Raw genomic sequence first — 16526 nt, 5'->3', positions numbered from 1 at the left:
TAACAAGAACATACTCCTTAACAATAGAAACCACATTGCTGTTTTTTGTCAGTTGTTCACAGGTAGTTTTTTGGTTAAAAGCTTATTTATCTTATACTTTTGTTTACATCCTGGAAATCTTTAGCTATTTAATATGTTACAGAATAAAATAAATCAATTGTGAAATGTATCTTTTAATAACCAGCAAAGACGCATTGACCATCTATCTTAGATTAAAATCTTACCTTATCTTCAGCATATTTTAGCATATGAAGAAGTTGAGAACTGAGAATCCTTTTTTTTGCAATTGTATAACTTTATTTGATGTATTTGACGATCAGTGATTAGTTCTCATCCACATTGACTGTAGATTTTTGAAAGTGGTAACAGGTACACAAGTAACCAAAGTATAGAGCTTATTTGGTGAATCTTCATTTTCATTACATTTTCTGGACAACCACATACAGATTCGGTATGGGACATTCCTTATTCCTTTGGCCCAGACAGCTTTGTTGAGCCTGCTATCAATGTGCACATCTGGAGTTCCCATCTCCTTCATGGCAAATTTCTGAATCTCTTTGAGTGCCCACAGGGCATGCTTCTTGAAGCCCACTCCATGAATGCGCTGGTGAGTGTTGATGGTGTATTCTCAGGTCACCACCTCGTTGATGGCAGAATGGTCCTTTTTCTTCTTGCCACCCTTCTTTGTGGGAGCCGTTCTGCTGGGTCCAAGTTGGAAAGGTAGAACTGAGACTTTAATTTAAATCCTAATTCTGCACTAACTGACTGTGCAGCCTTGGTCATGTCACTTAACTCTTCTGTGGCTCAATTTGCTTGTCTCATTATAACGTTGAAAGCATAAGGGAAAGAATTGTTACAAAACTGGATTCATCATTGAAATAAATATAACAGTTTTTATTTCAAGAGAAAGTGCTTGATATTCAAGATAACTGATGCATGCATAGAAAGGGTAAGATATCCCAAATTCATTGCAATTTAAAAACAAATAATGCTTCTTTTTCATTAAAACTACAGTTACAGTCTTCTTTCTTTATAGCACTTTTAAAATGTTAAATATTCCTTTGGAGCATGTTAATTTTTCAGATTTTAAAATTTCAGAAAGGCAAAATGAGAAATTTATTACATCTATTGTAACAGGGAACAGAAAAATTATACTCATAGATAATATTTTTAAAACTATTGTAATTAGTGTTTTCTTTCTCTTTGACTTAATTTTTGGCCAAATGATACCTAGTAAAAACATATATTATTGACTTGCATTTCAATTTTACATTAATTCATTTGTTCCTTTACCAATTCAATAAATATTTATTGAGCTCCTACCAAGTGCCAGGCAGTGTTCTAAGTGCTGGGCAAACAGTGGTGAAGAGAAAAAAGTCTGTGTTCTCAATGAGCTTATGGGGCTATGGGGATAATACACAAATATTAAAAAGTAAATCTATAGTATGTGAGTGTTAAGTGCTAAGGAGAAACATAAAGTGTTCCAGAGTGTGAGAGGCAGGGAGGGAGGTGTTGCAAATTTAAAGGGAGTGATCCAGGGGAACTCTGAGAAAATGACAGTGATGTAGCAACCAGCATGAAGCAAGGATGTAAGTCTTGGAGATTTCTGGGTTATATCATTCTAGGCATGAGGGAAAGAGTAAATGCAAAGGCCCTGAGGCAGTCTAGTGCTTGATATGCTCAAGATATTTCTTGAGGCCATTGTGGGTGGAAAACAGAGTAGCTGTTGAAGGTCAGAGAAATGGCAAGGTGCAAAATCATGAAGGATCTTACAAGCCATTGAAAAGATTTTGACTTTTACTCTTAGGGAGATGAGAAGTTGCTAGATGACACTGAGCATACACGTGACATGATTTGGCTTTTGCTTTAAAAGGATCACTCTGGCACCTGCTTTGGGAATAGACTATAGGCAGCAAAGGCAGAAACAGAGGTCTGGTTAAGAGACCATTACAACATTCTAGGCAATGGATGATAGTGATTTAAACCAGGTGGTCATGGTAGAGATGGTAAAAAGCAAACACATTCTGGATATGTTTCAAAGGTCAAGTAGTAGAGTGTTGCTGATGCATTGGATGTAGTAGGTAGAAAAAAAGAGGAGCTAAAGGCAACTCTAAGGTGTCTGATCTGAGAAACTGGGTCCATAGAATTGTCATTTACAAATCTGGGGACTACTGTGGGAAGATCAGGTTTGAGGGCCAGTTAAAAGTTCATTTTTTGTTCTGCTTAATTTGAGATGTCTTTTGGATATCTCATTTATGAATATATCTCATTTAGAGAAGTCATTAATAAGTAGTTAAATATGTAAGTCTGGAATTCAGGGAAAATGTGTGGGCTGGAGAAATACATTTGGGAGTCAGCAGACTATAAATGAAATCCAAATGCGTGAAAGGGGATGATATTACCTGCAAAGCAAATGTGGATACAGAAGACTGAGGATGCAGATCTCTTTCATCGCCCAGTCACTCCTGGAGAGAGTACTAAAGAGTGTAAAAGGAAGTGGAGAAGAAAAAGCTAGAGAATCCACAAATTGTACAAATTGTTCATTCATTAATCAAATATTTATGAAAATTTGTGATTTGCCAGAAATTCTGCTAGCCATTAAGAAAACAACATAGCAGACCAGACATGGGCAGTGTCTTCAAGTAGTTCATATTCATCAAGATGAACACTCAAGGACAAGGATAGAGACAAACTGCAGTACATATTGTTGAACAGCAATGAAGAGAAGGAACAGCAAAGTAACAATAGAAGTATGGAACTGACTCCAAGGTCTGAGGAGGACAAGAAATTGCCTTTCATCTACCTCTGCCTTCAACAAAGACAAGCCAGGCCTGTGGGAATTCTGGGCAGCAAGATAACAGAAAACACAAATTAGAACAGAAGAAAAAAAGATTGGTGGGGGAAGAGTGGGAATGTAGGAACCAACAGAGACTGCAGTGTCATCTTTAGCATAAAATAGCGGTTACTTGGCCTATATTTTAGTCAACTTTGACATGTCTAGAGGCAAACATTGGCTTATATCTTTTCTGAAAGGGTATGTTTCATTACGTAATGCAAATATTTCCTAATGAAACAACAGTTTCACTACTCAGAATTGTATTCTAATGAATTGTATTTTTTAATTCAACCGCAGCTGCTATAACTATAAAACAAATTGCCTAGGATGTTAAATACTTTCCTTTTCAAAAGCAATACTGAAGCAACCTTGTAATACACTTCGAAGTGTGTGATTTGAGGAGATTTGAGCTCAATTATGAAAACTAAGAACAAAAGGAAAAATGTCACCAGAATTTAAAAACAAATAGAAGGCCAGGCACGGTGGCTCATGCCTGTAATCCCAGCACTTTGGGAGGCCGAGGTGGGTGGATCACCTGAGGTCAGGAGTTCAAGACCAGCCTGGCCAACATGGTGAAACTCCATCTCTACTAAAAATACAAAAAAATTAGCCAGGTGTGGTGGTGGGTGCTCCCAGCTACTTGGGAGGCTGAGGCAGGAAAATTGCTTGAACCTGGGAGGTGGAGGTTGCCGTGAGCCAGGATTGCGCCATTGCACTCCAGCCTGGGCAACAAGACTGAAACTCCATCTCAAAAATAAATAAATAAATGAAGGAGAAAGAAGAAAATATTAATAGTTAGCTATTGAATAAAGATAATTTGACAATCATTTCTTGGGGGACTACCATGTGGATGCCATGAAGAAATAGGCAATAGTTACAGAGTTTTGTTAACTGTACCTTATCTGGGCTCACATTGTTGGATAGCTGGGTTAAAAGGGCAAGGATGGCTTCAGCACAGTTTCCAGAACCCAGTTGGCCAGGAATCTGATTCTGATGCTACCTAAAACAGGTTCCTTGAACCCTGTTATTTAGTAAGCCTGGCATTGGATCCTAGGTATTCTTTTGATTTATTTGGAAAAAAATCCCACAGTTAAGTTGGGGAGTTGTTTCGGCTCCACCATTTTTCTTACAGCTTTACTCATGAGTGCAATGATGCAGAAATATGAAGTAATTGTTAGGGTGGGAGGAAGCTTCCCCCAGAGATATATGACACATGATAAACATTACATTGTAATATGTAAAATAATACATCTGTGTATATATATGTGTACTGGGAACTCTAAGTCTCTGACTGGAGAACTAATGAGAACATGACCTTACCAACGTGTTTGAGAGGAGTTAATAATCTAATAATCCTGGAATGTGACTATCTGATAGAGGATTGGAATTCTGGAGCTGAAAAGGGATGGTGATGGTGAGGGGGAATAAGAGTTCACAGATTCACTCATCTAAAACATATTTATTGAGCTCTTATATGCCAGGGATTGTACTAAGATCTACAGATCAATAAGAAGTAAAATTCAACATGTTTTCCCCTTCAACGGAGTTTACAACCTAAAGTGGTGGTCTTTAAAGTAGGGTACATACACCTCAGGGATTGAGTGAGATGATGCCATCAGAAAGCAACTACAATACAGGGTGGTGATGCTATAATGGAAACCAAGAAACACGTCAACAAAGAACTGTGTAAAAAGGCAGCCTTTGGGGGATGGGAAGAAATAGTAAAACGTCATACTTAATCACACAATAAGAAAAATCACTTGATATTTAATGCATAGCTTGACAGTTATATAAGCCTGAATTTAAAATAAAGATATTTTGGTCAAGTGGGCTTAAAACATTTGATTGATGGGTAAGTACAATACAAACAAGTGTAGCGTAAAACAAGATTTTTGGAATCTCAAGTTAAATTAGAAAATTTTAAAACCTGGAAAGGCAAAACTTAGATGGGATGACAGAGATGAGCCCTGGCCTTGGGCTACTGGCAGAAGAGTGAGGAATGAAGGAGATATCTCAGCAAAATCGTCTATGCCACCAGCATACGCTTTCTGCGTGCCCCTTGATGTTCATAGCAGCATTTACCACTCTGCATTGTAGTTGCTTCCTGACTGTATCATTTCCCAGGCCCAAGAAGTCTTTGAAGGTTTTAAATTTCAAATACCTCACATAGTATCTAGCAAATTGAAGCCATTCAGTGTTTGTGGAGCTGAATGGCAACTGACAATCTGGATTATTTGTATATGTTTAATTTACTTAATTTGTACGTGGTTTGTATACTTGCATTCCTATTGCAATGGCCCACTGCCTGGAACACAGCTGGCACGTGATAAACATTACATTGTAAATATGTAAAAGAATAAGTTTGTGGGCCAGGCTTGATGGCTAACGCCTGTAATCCCAGCACTTTGGGAAGCTGAGGCAAGCGGATTATCTGAGGTCAGGAGTTCAAGACCAGCCTGGCCAACATGGCAAAACCTCATCTCTACTAAAAATGCAAAAATTAGGCGGGCGTGGTGCTGCGTGCCTGTAATCCCAGCTACTTGGGAGGCTGAGGCAGGAGAATTGCTTGAACCCGGGAGGTGGAGGGTGCAGTAAACAGAGATCGCGCCACTGCACTCCAGCCTGGGCGACAGAGCGAGACTCTGTCTCAAAAAAGAAAAAAGAATAAATTTGCCTACATTAAATGGTCAACTGTTAGGTGGATGGACATAGAGGAGTAAGAATACAGCAAGAGGGGCACACGAAGAAAGGCTAAATATCTGGGGTTTGAATGGGGAGGCAGTAGGTTACAAGGCTAATGAAGGTCTTTAATTATCCAAATATCGGTGAAAACCAGCAAGGATTTTCCGTTTATTCCCTGAACCCCTTTTGTCTTTAGTGCTTAAATTTGCTTAGCTGAAAAGACACTTATTCCATCTTTCCTTATTTAACAATCCTTTAGAATAATTTCTAGAGTAGGAATGGAGTTGATAGCGGCCTCCAAACAAAAATCAGAATCCCTAAGAAAAATAAACGGTAAATCCTTTGCCAGCGAGTTAAGGTTACAACAGTTCTGAGTCATTTTGTTCTTGTTGCTTTATCTTGTTCAACTGCAGACCTTCACTCCGGCGGTGTCCGTGGGCATTTAACCCTTTCAGCTTTAACCAAGAAGTGGATCCCCCTTCAGAATGACATGAGTCATAGAGGAGACCGTAACGAGGGTGGGCTTCTGCCACTCAAATGCGGCCACAGACTCCTGCCACGCCTGGCAGTAAAAAAAACCAGAGTTCAGGGCATCGAGAACTTCACTGGGGCTATTGCGCAGGCTCTGCGTTCCACGCAGGCTTATTAGGAAGAAAGGAGAAAAAAATTTCCCAGAGACACGTGAAACCGAAGAGGCCAACCCCGGCCTAGGCTCTGCACCGCATCGGATTCTGGAATTTACAATCACGAAAGTTCTATTGTCCCGCGATTGGCTCCGGGGCCGCATGACATCATAGCGCTTGATTCATCCCTCGGGTCCCGATTGGCTGGCCGCGCCATTGTGACGTCACGGTCAGCCCACGTTCTGATTGTAGACAGCCGGCGCCTTCCTCTTTCCATCGCGGCGGGTCCTAGCCACCGGTGCCTCTTTCTACATCCTCCTCTGCTCCGGCTGCCACCCGCGCTCCTGCCGCCGCCGCCGCCGCCGCCGTCGCCTTGCTGTTGCTCAAAGCTGCTGCCGCCCCTCGGGCTAAAAGGTAAAGCCGTCAGCTCCGGGAAACTTCGCCGGGGACCGCCGCTCGGCCATGACACCCGCGCGAGCGCGCGGCCGGCAAGCGGTCAGAGAGAACTGCCGTTAGGTCTCGGACGTGGTGCCGAGAAAGAGCTGCCCGGGCGGCCCCCGCTTCGCCCGCGGCCTCCAGCTCCGCCGGCTCTGGGGTACAGCCGGGCTCCTCGGGCGCGAGGAAAGGGGTGCGGGCGCGGGCGGCTCGCCCCACGCCGAGGCTGAGGCAGGCGCTCGGGAGCGTTCTCTGTGCTGCGGTCGCACCTGTGCGCGCTGACAGGCGCCGCGGGGCACGACACCGTGCCCAGAGCAGATGCGGGAGGGATGGGTCTGTCCGCCTGGGTCCTCCCGCCCTGTCGGCCGGAGCGCGCGGCGGGAGATCCGGGGGAGCGCTCTCAGAGGGAGCGCGCTTTCTTTGGAGGCGGCGAAACCTGGGTGAGTTGGAAGAGCCTGTGCGAGGGTCCGCGGGCACTGGGCGCCGCTGGGGGGACCCTCCAACCTTTTCTTTTTTTCCTGTTCTCTCCGCCTCCGTTAACCCTTCGGACCTTCCCTCCTCCCCTCGGAGGGAAGCCTGCTAGCTCTGGAGCACTTCAGTTTTTATTAAAACCAGACAACGGCAGCCCTTGGTGTCTGGGAGGGATGAGGCTGGTGAAAAGGCGAGAGGGCGGGGGCTCGGGGGCGACCGGGGCGGCCCTTTCTGGGAGCCTGATCGCTGGAGAGGCGGGAGCGGTTGGCGGCGAGGGAGGCACGCGGCGCGGGGGCGGTTCTGCCCTGGGCTGGGGGAGCTGGAGTGTGTGTTGTGTTGCGAGTTGTAAGGAAAAGTGCCTTTTTACTGTTTCCACGCCAGTAAGACTCTCCCATCCCACTACCTCGGGTGGAGGGAGTAATGCCTAGAGCAAGAGTTCTTGCTGTACCGCGTCTGGCAACCGTTCCGTGTTCTTGCACTTGGCGGTTCCCCCCGCCCCATCCACAATTGTGAATTAAGCTCCTTGATTGCAAATTTGGAGAATGCATTTGGCCAAGTTATGCAAAGTGGCGGGGGTGGCGGTGTGGGGGTGGGGTGGGGAGGTCTCTTTCGGAAGAATCCAGTGCGTGGTTTATTAGCTGGACCGAGGAACCAAGAGGTGCTGGATGGCATTTGTGGGGAGCGAGCAGCCTAATTTGTTTTAAATAGCGGGACCCGTGGCAGGAAGTGCTTCATAGAATTGTACGGAAGAGCTGATGTTGCTTGTCAGGTTTTGTAACTCGTTCTCTTAACCGCTTGGCAGATAACCTGTTGGTCTGCACTTGTTTTGCTTGCACGTCTCAGCCAAAAGCATTTGGTGCAGAATCTACAGATGGAGACAGGCGGTTTGCATTAGATGGCCGTGGACAAACGTTTTAGCCTTACATCTGTGGTTTGGGACAAGCGGGTTACTTTTCTAGTAGCTCAGACACTGCCTGGGATTCTCCAGAAAACTCTGCACTTGAAAGGGAAATGTTACTCATTTTCCTTTTAGATTTTTACCCTAGATTCTAACTTCTTATTGCCAGAACTTTTTCTGTACTGTTTCTCTTTTTGCATTTTCGCTTCTATTTCTAATTGAAGACAAAGGGAAAATTTTTATTGATACAGATAGGTAATGTTACAGAATGTAATACAGAACTTTGCTGAAAAGTGACAGTAGAAGGTATACTAAAATTTGATAAGTTTTTCAAGAAAAATATCTTGTAACTTCAGATATTGACCTCGCCTTGACTCAATTTCCTTGTCTATAAATGGGGGTTTTATGTGGCAGAATCATTGTGGATTTCAAGAGATAATACAAATGAGAGCCCAGCATTGGGTCTGCCAAATGGTGGTTTGAAAATGTTTCCTTCTCCTTCCCTGAAATCAACAGAGCTTCTTCCTGGTTACAGACCTTAATTTTTGAATGTTCGATGTTTGCAAGAATCTTCTTTTTCACTACCTCCTCTTTTGCTCGCTGCATAATCGTTGCTTGTCTTCCTGCTTCTAGAGGTGAGCATCCATCCTTGGGTGTCTTATTTCCAGCTTGAATTACACAAATCAAAGCAAAACTGTTTTCTTTTTTTAAGGGTAACTTTGGTGCCTAGGTGGGTAGTTAGTAGAGAGTGTCAAAAGAGAGTTTTACCTCTTTCTTTCCTGGCTACATTCCTCTCTCCTAAAACATTTTGTAATTTTTTTTTTTTATTCCTCCTCTTTGCCTGCCAGCTCTTCTGTTATCAGAAGGATAATCCTCTCATTAGTTACCCATAAATAAATCTTTCCTTGAATGCTTTCTGTGTCAGGTACTTATTAATACACACATGTACCTAAATGGTTGCTTTCCACACGTAATTCTTGTAACACCCCTGTGAGGTTTTATCCCCTAGTTGTTTTTTAAGAATTGAGGAGTACTATGAAGACACATGCACACATATGTTTATTGCAGCACCATTTACAGTAGCAAAGACTTGGAACCAACCCAAATGCCCGTCAATGATAGGCTGGATAAAGAAAATGTGGCACTTACACACCGTGGAATACTATGCAGCTGTAAAAATGAATGAGTTCATGTCCTTTGCAGGGACATGGATGAAGCTGGAAACTATCATCCTCAGCAAACTAACACAGGAACAGAAAACCAAACACTGCGTGTTCTCGCTCATAAATGGGAGTTGAACAATGAGAACACATGGACACAGGGAGGGGAACCTCACACACCCGGGCCTGTCGTGGGGAGGGAGAGCATTAGGACAAATACCTAATACACGCAGGGCTTAAAACCTAGATGATGGGCCGGGTGCGGTGGCTTTTGCCTGTAATCCCAGCACTTTGGGAGGCCGAGGCGGGAGGATCTGGAGGTCAGGAGATCGAGACCATCCTGGCTAACATGGTGAAACCCCATCTCCACTAAAAATACAAAAAAAAAAAAAAAAAAAAATTAGCCGGGTGTGGTGGCAGACACCTGTAGTCCCAGCTGCTTGGGAGGCTGAGGCAGGAGAATGGCCTGAACCCGGGAGGCAGAGCTTGCAGTGAGCCGAGATTGTGCCACTGTACTCCAGCCTGGGCGACAGAGTGAGACTCCCTTTCAAAAAAAAAAAAAACCTAGATGATGGGTTGATAGGTGCCAGAAACCACCATGGCACATGTATACCTATGTAATAAACCTGCACGTTCAACACATGTATTCCAGAACTTTAAAGTGGAAAAAAAACACAAAAATAATCTCAAAAGAATCTCTAGGATTAAGGCCTAGAGATGACAAGTGACTTGTCCAAATTCCTGTAGCTGTGTCTCCGGCAACATCTCTGCTCCTTCATATATCCCTGTGCTGCCAGGATTATTTGTCCAGTGGGCTCTGTGCCATTATGTAACACGGTTACTCCATAACTTAGATTTTTATCTAACCTGTGTTTAAAGGTTCTTGTTAATCCATCCAAGACTAACAGTTTATTGTCTCTTAAATCTGTCTAAAATGTGTTCCCTTCCTTGTAGCCCACACTCAATTCATTTTTTAAATTAACTCCTTGACTTCTCAGTTACTGATTATGGATGTGAGGGGCTACATACAAAGATGAATGACAACAGTTCGTGATTCCAGAGGGTTTCCTGATTTAATATATACTTTAAGCCCTGTATACACATATTTAATCTACACTTACTTGGATCAAAAGAGAGTCAGAAGCAGATATCTGGGAAACTTGTGTCTTTATATCTGATAAAGCTTCATGGCAGAGCTATCCATGTTAGATGTATCAGGGCCTAGCACTCCTGAATTGGTCAGGATGCTTTTGGTGCAAGAAACAGAAAACCCAACTCAGACTTACCTGTGCATCTGACCTGAAAAGTCCTGAGGGCAGGACTTTTGCTCCATTTCTCTGAAGTCCCCTCACATGTCTGTTATGTCCCAGGCTGATTTTCCAAGATGACCGACAGCAACTGCCACCGTAATCTCACATGGGGATTTCCTGACTTCCTACCACCCTCCAAAGAGGGTGCCTTAAGATGATTGACTTAGCCCTTGGTTACTTGAAGCAGTAACTGGAACAGTGGACATTTGATAAGCTGGTAAGCTGAAGGTCCATCCCAGAATCAGGGAAGTGGAGTTAAATCTTCTCAGCTAGCTACTTCACCTTTAAGAAGGGCCTGCAGAACACAGGAAGTCAGCTACAGTATCTATTGTAAGGACCGAACGGATGATTGGATTAAACGAAATTGACTTGAATTAAAATTAGAATTTAGCCTTATGTTTCATAAAGGACTCTTAGTTGATAGGCAGGAATAGGAGGACATGCATTCTAGGCAAGAGGGAGTTTGGAGAGTAAGCTAGTGTGGAATCATTGGGCAAAAAGCAAATAGCACAATTGGCAGAAGCTGGTTTAGGAGGCAGGAGTTGGAAGAAAAGGCGAGAAAGGCAAGTTATTGATGTAATAATAATAATGGCTAACTTTTACTGAGCTATTGTATGTTAGACCTTGCACTGAGCCCCTCACAAGGACTTACTTCTATTATTAATGAATGCTACAGCATTCCCATTTTACAGGTGGAAAGAGGCCCAGAGTTTAGACATTTGATTTGAGGTCACGAAGCATTCCAACTTAGATCACCTTGACACCCTGGCCTGCTCCTTCTCCTAAGGTGTTTGGTAGAATACCACCAATAAGCTTTTGAATGACAGTGAGGACATTCTGAGTGCTGTGCTCCAGAAAGACAGGTTAGAGTGTAGGGTGGATTGGTGTGGATTTGTTAGAGATGGCAGGACATTGAAAAGCCCTGACCTGAAGCCACAGCCATGAGCACAGACTGGAGAGAGGTAATTGTGGGAGACTGTTTCCAGGATAAGACCTGAAGACCAATTAGATCTGAGGGACAGCAAGAGGAGGGGTACTCTTTCAAAGAGAAGAGGGAGCTTTGTAATCAGATGGAAATAGCCCCACAGCCTAGATAGATATCCAGACTAGCCATTTCTTCCAATTCCTCCTCTTCACAGCCAACCTTTGTCTTTTTTGGTTGCCTTTCTGCAAGAACGTGTTTCCACCACATTTCATCTATTGTCAGCTTTTCACATTTCACATCTGGGTAGAAGTGGAGCTTATAATCAGTGGCATCTTAAAATCACTGCAGGTAACTTTCCACATTTTAATATTACAGAATTGGGATGCCTCCTACACTTGTCCCTGGTGAGAAGAGGAAAGCCGCAATATTACCAAAGGTGGTGCAGCCAGATGCTGGCAGAGCCAGGCTTCTGGGCTTCTTCCACCAACTGGGTTACCTCTGCTCACATAATAGATGTTAAAACACACGTAGCTTCACATGATAGGTTTATAGTAAAGCACATACATGTTTGTGTGTTTATTAAAACTGAAATAATTGGAGAAGATTGGAAGGCATGATTGTTTAAGTAGGGTCCCTCATTCTTGTATAGAATCTGGCTGCCTTGGTTTCTTGTCCTAACTTGAAGAAAATCAACTCTGAGCATTGGTCTCTTTTCCTTTAAAAATGAAAGATTAAATTTTATTTTCATTTTGCCTAGAGCAAATTTTTATTTTTTTATTTTATTTTTTATTTTTTCTTTGTTTCTGTTTGGCCAGGGATAGAGCATGAAAGTGAGATCATTTAGATCTTAGAAAGATAGATGTTGGCTGGGCACGGTGGCTCAAATCTGTAATCCCAGCACTTCGGGAAGCCATGGTGGGCGGATCACTTGAGCTCAGGAGTTTGCGACCAACCTGGGCAATACGGTAAGACCCCATCTGTACAGAAAACACAAAAATCAGTTGGATGTGGTGGTACATGCCTGTAGTCCCAGCTCCTTGGAAGGCTGAGGTGGGAGGATGTCTTGAGTCCAGGAGGCGGAGGTTACAGTGAGCTGTGATTGCGCCACTGCCCTACAGCCTGGGTGGCAGAGCCAGACCCTGTCCCAAAATAAAGAAAGAAAGAAGGAAAGGAGGGCAGGAGAATGTCAGAATTTGTGATGGAGATTGCAGCAGCAGCAAGCTGCTGGCTTTCTCTTTATGAGATTAAAACATAACTGCTGGAGATGTTTTGGCCTATCCTGACCTGATTTTCAGTTTCTACAATAGGAACCCTCACCCCCAACCCCAATTTCAACCCGTAAATGTTATTACCACCCTTTTTGGTTCCTACTGTCATGTTTGCTCCATGGTAACGTTTTTAGTTGACTTGTAGGCATTCACTTTGAGAATTGTGTAGCCCCTGGATTTAAAATATTCATACTTGGTGACCTTTTAGAAAGACTAAATTCTCACTCTTCTCCTCCATCCTCTTCTGCCAGTTCTGTGTGAAGTACAGTTGTAATTGCATTCAGGCATGAGTATGTCTTAGTATTCCTTATTATTAGGTTGGACTTTTGTGCCTTTTATTTGATGTCTGCTTGCTGACTGGGATTTAGGAAATAATTTCTGATTTATTTTAAGAGTTTTAGTGTTGATACTGGCATGCTTTCTCTAATTGGGAGAATAACAATTTTATTGAAATATACCTGTGATTTTAAACTGTAATCCTTATGGTTATATTAGGTAGGCACCGTCTTGCGAGCACAGACTAATTATAGGTTCCATCTCTGTTAAGTTCCACATTTACCTCATCCTTTTCCTCATGTCAACAATTTCATCCTGTCAGAATTAATCTCTTATAAGCCCATGCTGAACAGGCCTAATTAAAGCCATGCTGGCGAGTTGGCCACTCGGGTCTGTGTTTTATGAGTTTCTGAACCCCAGAGTACTTGTTCCTCTTTGGTCTTGGCACAGCAAATGCTACAACAAAGTGAGTGTTATGAATTTCTCCTTCCCCAAAGAATAGTTCTTATGATACCAAATTCAGTAATTATTCATTTGCTTCCCTGAGAGTTTGAAAATGTGGTGTATCTCCCTAGGGGTAGTATTCAGGGTACTTTTGCTTCAGTCTTTGGCAGAAGAAATAATACTTCAATATTTACAGAAGTCGTTGACGCCTCCATCAGCTGTATTTGTTATAAGCATCTCTGTGAAAATTTGAGTTTGCTTCTGTCTGAACTTCTGCATATTTATCTCTGTTATGGATCTGAGGTTCATTTAAAAGAATACCTCCTGTACTACTTTTAAGTAAGGACAGCTGTAGGAAGCAGATTGGGTTGGCAGCCATGCACCTATGCGGGGTTCCATCTCTGCCACTTAATGGCTGTGTGGGCTTCAGCAGGTAAGTCACTCTACCTCTTTGAGACCCTAGGATCTATCTAGAACTTGGAAGGTGATAATCCTGTGCCTACTGTGGAGGGTATTAAAACTATCAGTATTGTACATGAAAGTTAGGTGGGGCACTGACTTAATTTGATTAGCATAGTAAAAACATCTGTTATATAGGATGTTTATTGAAGCATTGTTTTTAATAGCAAAAGATTGGAAGAGTTAGTAGACTAAATGTCCTTGAGAAGAGTGAATTGTGCTACAGCTGGGCAACGGAATATTCTACAAATTTTAAAGAGAACAAAGCTGTTCTGTGGGTAGTGAATATAGGTGCTTGGTACCACATAATAGGCACTTTTTTGAAGTGTTCAACTTATATTCATTATGGCTTCACAAAAGCCCACGAGTTTGGGACCCCAATTTTACAGATGAGGAAAGTAAGATAAAGATTAAGTCACTTGTTCAGATATCCACAGCTAGTAAGTGGCAGAGCCAGGATTCAAACCCAGGCAGACTGGCTTAGAGACTCTAATCTTGGCCACACTGCTATGCTGTACACCTGTCAGACCTAAGTAGTGATCTTTGTATTTGAAGCTTTAGATACATGAGAGGAAACAAGGTTGAGTTTCTTATTCATCATTATATTCTGGGAGGTTGACAGTATAATCAACATATAGCTTCTGTTGACAGTAACTAAATAAAGGTTTAGATAAAGAAAGCTAATAGGGAATAACATTTATGATCAGTACTTGAAAGGGTGACCATTTGTTTCTTCCATTACTCCTTATTTTAGATAATTTGAACTTAAACCTCTTTTTGGGAGAAAATCAGAAGTGTAAACACTGAATGGCTTATAATTGTTAGTATAAGAAATCAGTGTTCACTAGCCTGACTCGTCTAGTGTGGCTGGATTAGTGTGACTGGTCAAGGCCATCCAGCACTGGTTTCCTTACCTGGTCCTAGCCCCATCTGGGTTTGATTTACAAGGTATATATGCTCAGAGAAATGCAGACTGGAAGGGAAGGACACCCAGATTCTCTAGGGAGCCTCTTTCTCCAGATTGCCTGATCTCCCTTGGGTGAAAATGTAAGTCAGGTGTACAAGTTGTACAAGTCATATATAGCTTGACAATGGGAATACTTTTTGAGAAATGTATCCTTAGGCAATTTTGTTGTTGTATGGTCATCATAGAGTGTTCTTACACAAACCTAGATGGTTACCACATACATAGGGCGTGTGATATACCACATTGCTCTTAGGCTACAAACCTGTACAGTAAGTTACTGTACTGAATACTGTAGCCAGCTGTAACACAGTGGCAAGTATCTGTATATCTAAACAATGAAAAGTTACAGTAAAAATACGAAAGATAAAAAATGGTACAACTAAGTAGGGCACTTGCTGTGAATGGAGCTTGCAGGACTGGAAGTTGCTCTGGGTAAGTCAGTGAGTGGGGAGTGAATGTGAAGGCCTAGGACTTTACTGTACACTCTAGACTTTATAAACCCTGTTCACTTAGGGTACATTAGGTTTATAAAAAATATTTTTCGATTAGGCGTGGTGGCTCATGTCTAATCTCAGCACTTTGTGAGGCTGAGGTGGGGCCAGGCATTTAAGACCAGCCTGGGCAATATTACAAGACCCCATCTCTACTTATTTAAAATAAAAGTTTTTTTAAAAATATATATTATTTTAATATATATTTTTCCTTAATAAACTGTAGCTTATTGTAACATTTTTATTTTATAAACTTAAATTTTTTAAACTTTTTGACTCTTGTAATAATAGCTTAAAACACAGGCTGTATGGCTGTACAAAAAATATTTTCTTTCTTTGTATCCTTATTCTTCAAGCTTTTTTTCTCCTTTTAAAGTTTTTTTTTTTTGCTAAAAACTGAAACATACACATTAGCCTAGGCCTATACAGGGGCAGGATGATCAGTGTCACCGTCTTCCATCTCCACATCTTGTCCCACTGGAAGGTCTGTAGGGGCAGTAACACGCACAGAGCTGTCATCTCCTATGACAACAATGCCTTCTTCTGGAATACCTCCTGAAGGACCTATCTGAAGCTGTTTCATAGTTAACTTTTAAAAATACATAATTAGAAGGAATACACTCTAAATTAATGATAAAAAGATATAGTATACTAAATACATAAACCAATGACATAGTTGTTTGTCATCAGCATCAAGTATAATGTACTGTACATAGTTTTATGTGTGATACTGTTACAGGTCTAGCTATGCGGTCGGTTTATTTACACTAGCATCACCACAAACGTGTTATTGTGCTATGGTGTCACTAGGCAATAGGAAATTTTCAGCTCCATTATAATCTTAGAGGACTACATTTTTGTGTATGTGGTCCGTTGTTGATTTAAAGGTCATTATGCGATGCGTTACTATATTTTGAAAACATTCTGATAGAGAATGACATTAAGTCATTTTGATACAAGGCCCCATTAAGGGCCGCTGTGCTGGGCCATGGTGTTCAGGCTATAGACAAGTCTTCCACCACCTTCAGTTCTCCGAGGATCCTTAGACTCTTTCAGAACTGAGTTTTCTTTCTGGGTGTGGGAGATTAGGTTTGGCAACATTGTAATGGCTTTAAGTATCAGCATTCCTAAAATAAGAAAATCACAAAATTCATGGGGTGGCTTATATATTCACATGGAACCTGAACGGGTGATAAAACTGTTGGTTTCAGAGACACGCTATAGAGGAGATAAATACACAATTGCTAGACTGTGTGTCCCTTTAAAAAATGCTATATTGTA

General features: G+C 42.1%; 1 protein-coding gene across 6 annotated transcripts in view; it reads left to right on the top strand.

Annotated features, from left to right (window-relative positions):
• The first annotated feature begins 5629 nt into the window (after nt 1–5629).
• Nucleotides 5630–16526, top strand: part of ELOVL5 (ELOVL fatty acid elongase 5) — a 153110-nt gene continuing 142213 nt past the window's right edge. For 3 of the 6 annotated variants that reach the window (XM_003897745.4, XM_021937373.2, XM_009205395.4), the window contains exon 1: nt 5630–6555. The gene's annotated coding sequence lies outside the window, so the exon portion shown is untranslated. Of the gene's footprint in view, nt 7017–16526 lie in introns of all 6 variants that reach the window. The other 3 variants (XM_021937374.2, XM_021937378.2, XM_021937375.2) reach the window with 2 other exon arrangements.

The sequence above is a fragment of the Papio anubis genome, chromosome 6 (assembly GCF_008728515.1).
Source record: "Papio anubis isolate 15944 chromosome 6, Panubis1.0, whole genome shotgun sequence".
NCBI lineage: Eukaryota > Metazoa > Chordata > Mammalia > Primates > Cercopithecidae > Papio > Papio anubis.
The sequence above is the reverse complement of the archived record's forward strand: the minus strand, read 5'-3'. Positions and strand labels throughout refer to the sequence as shown.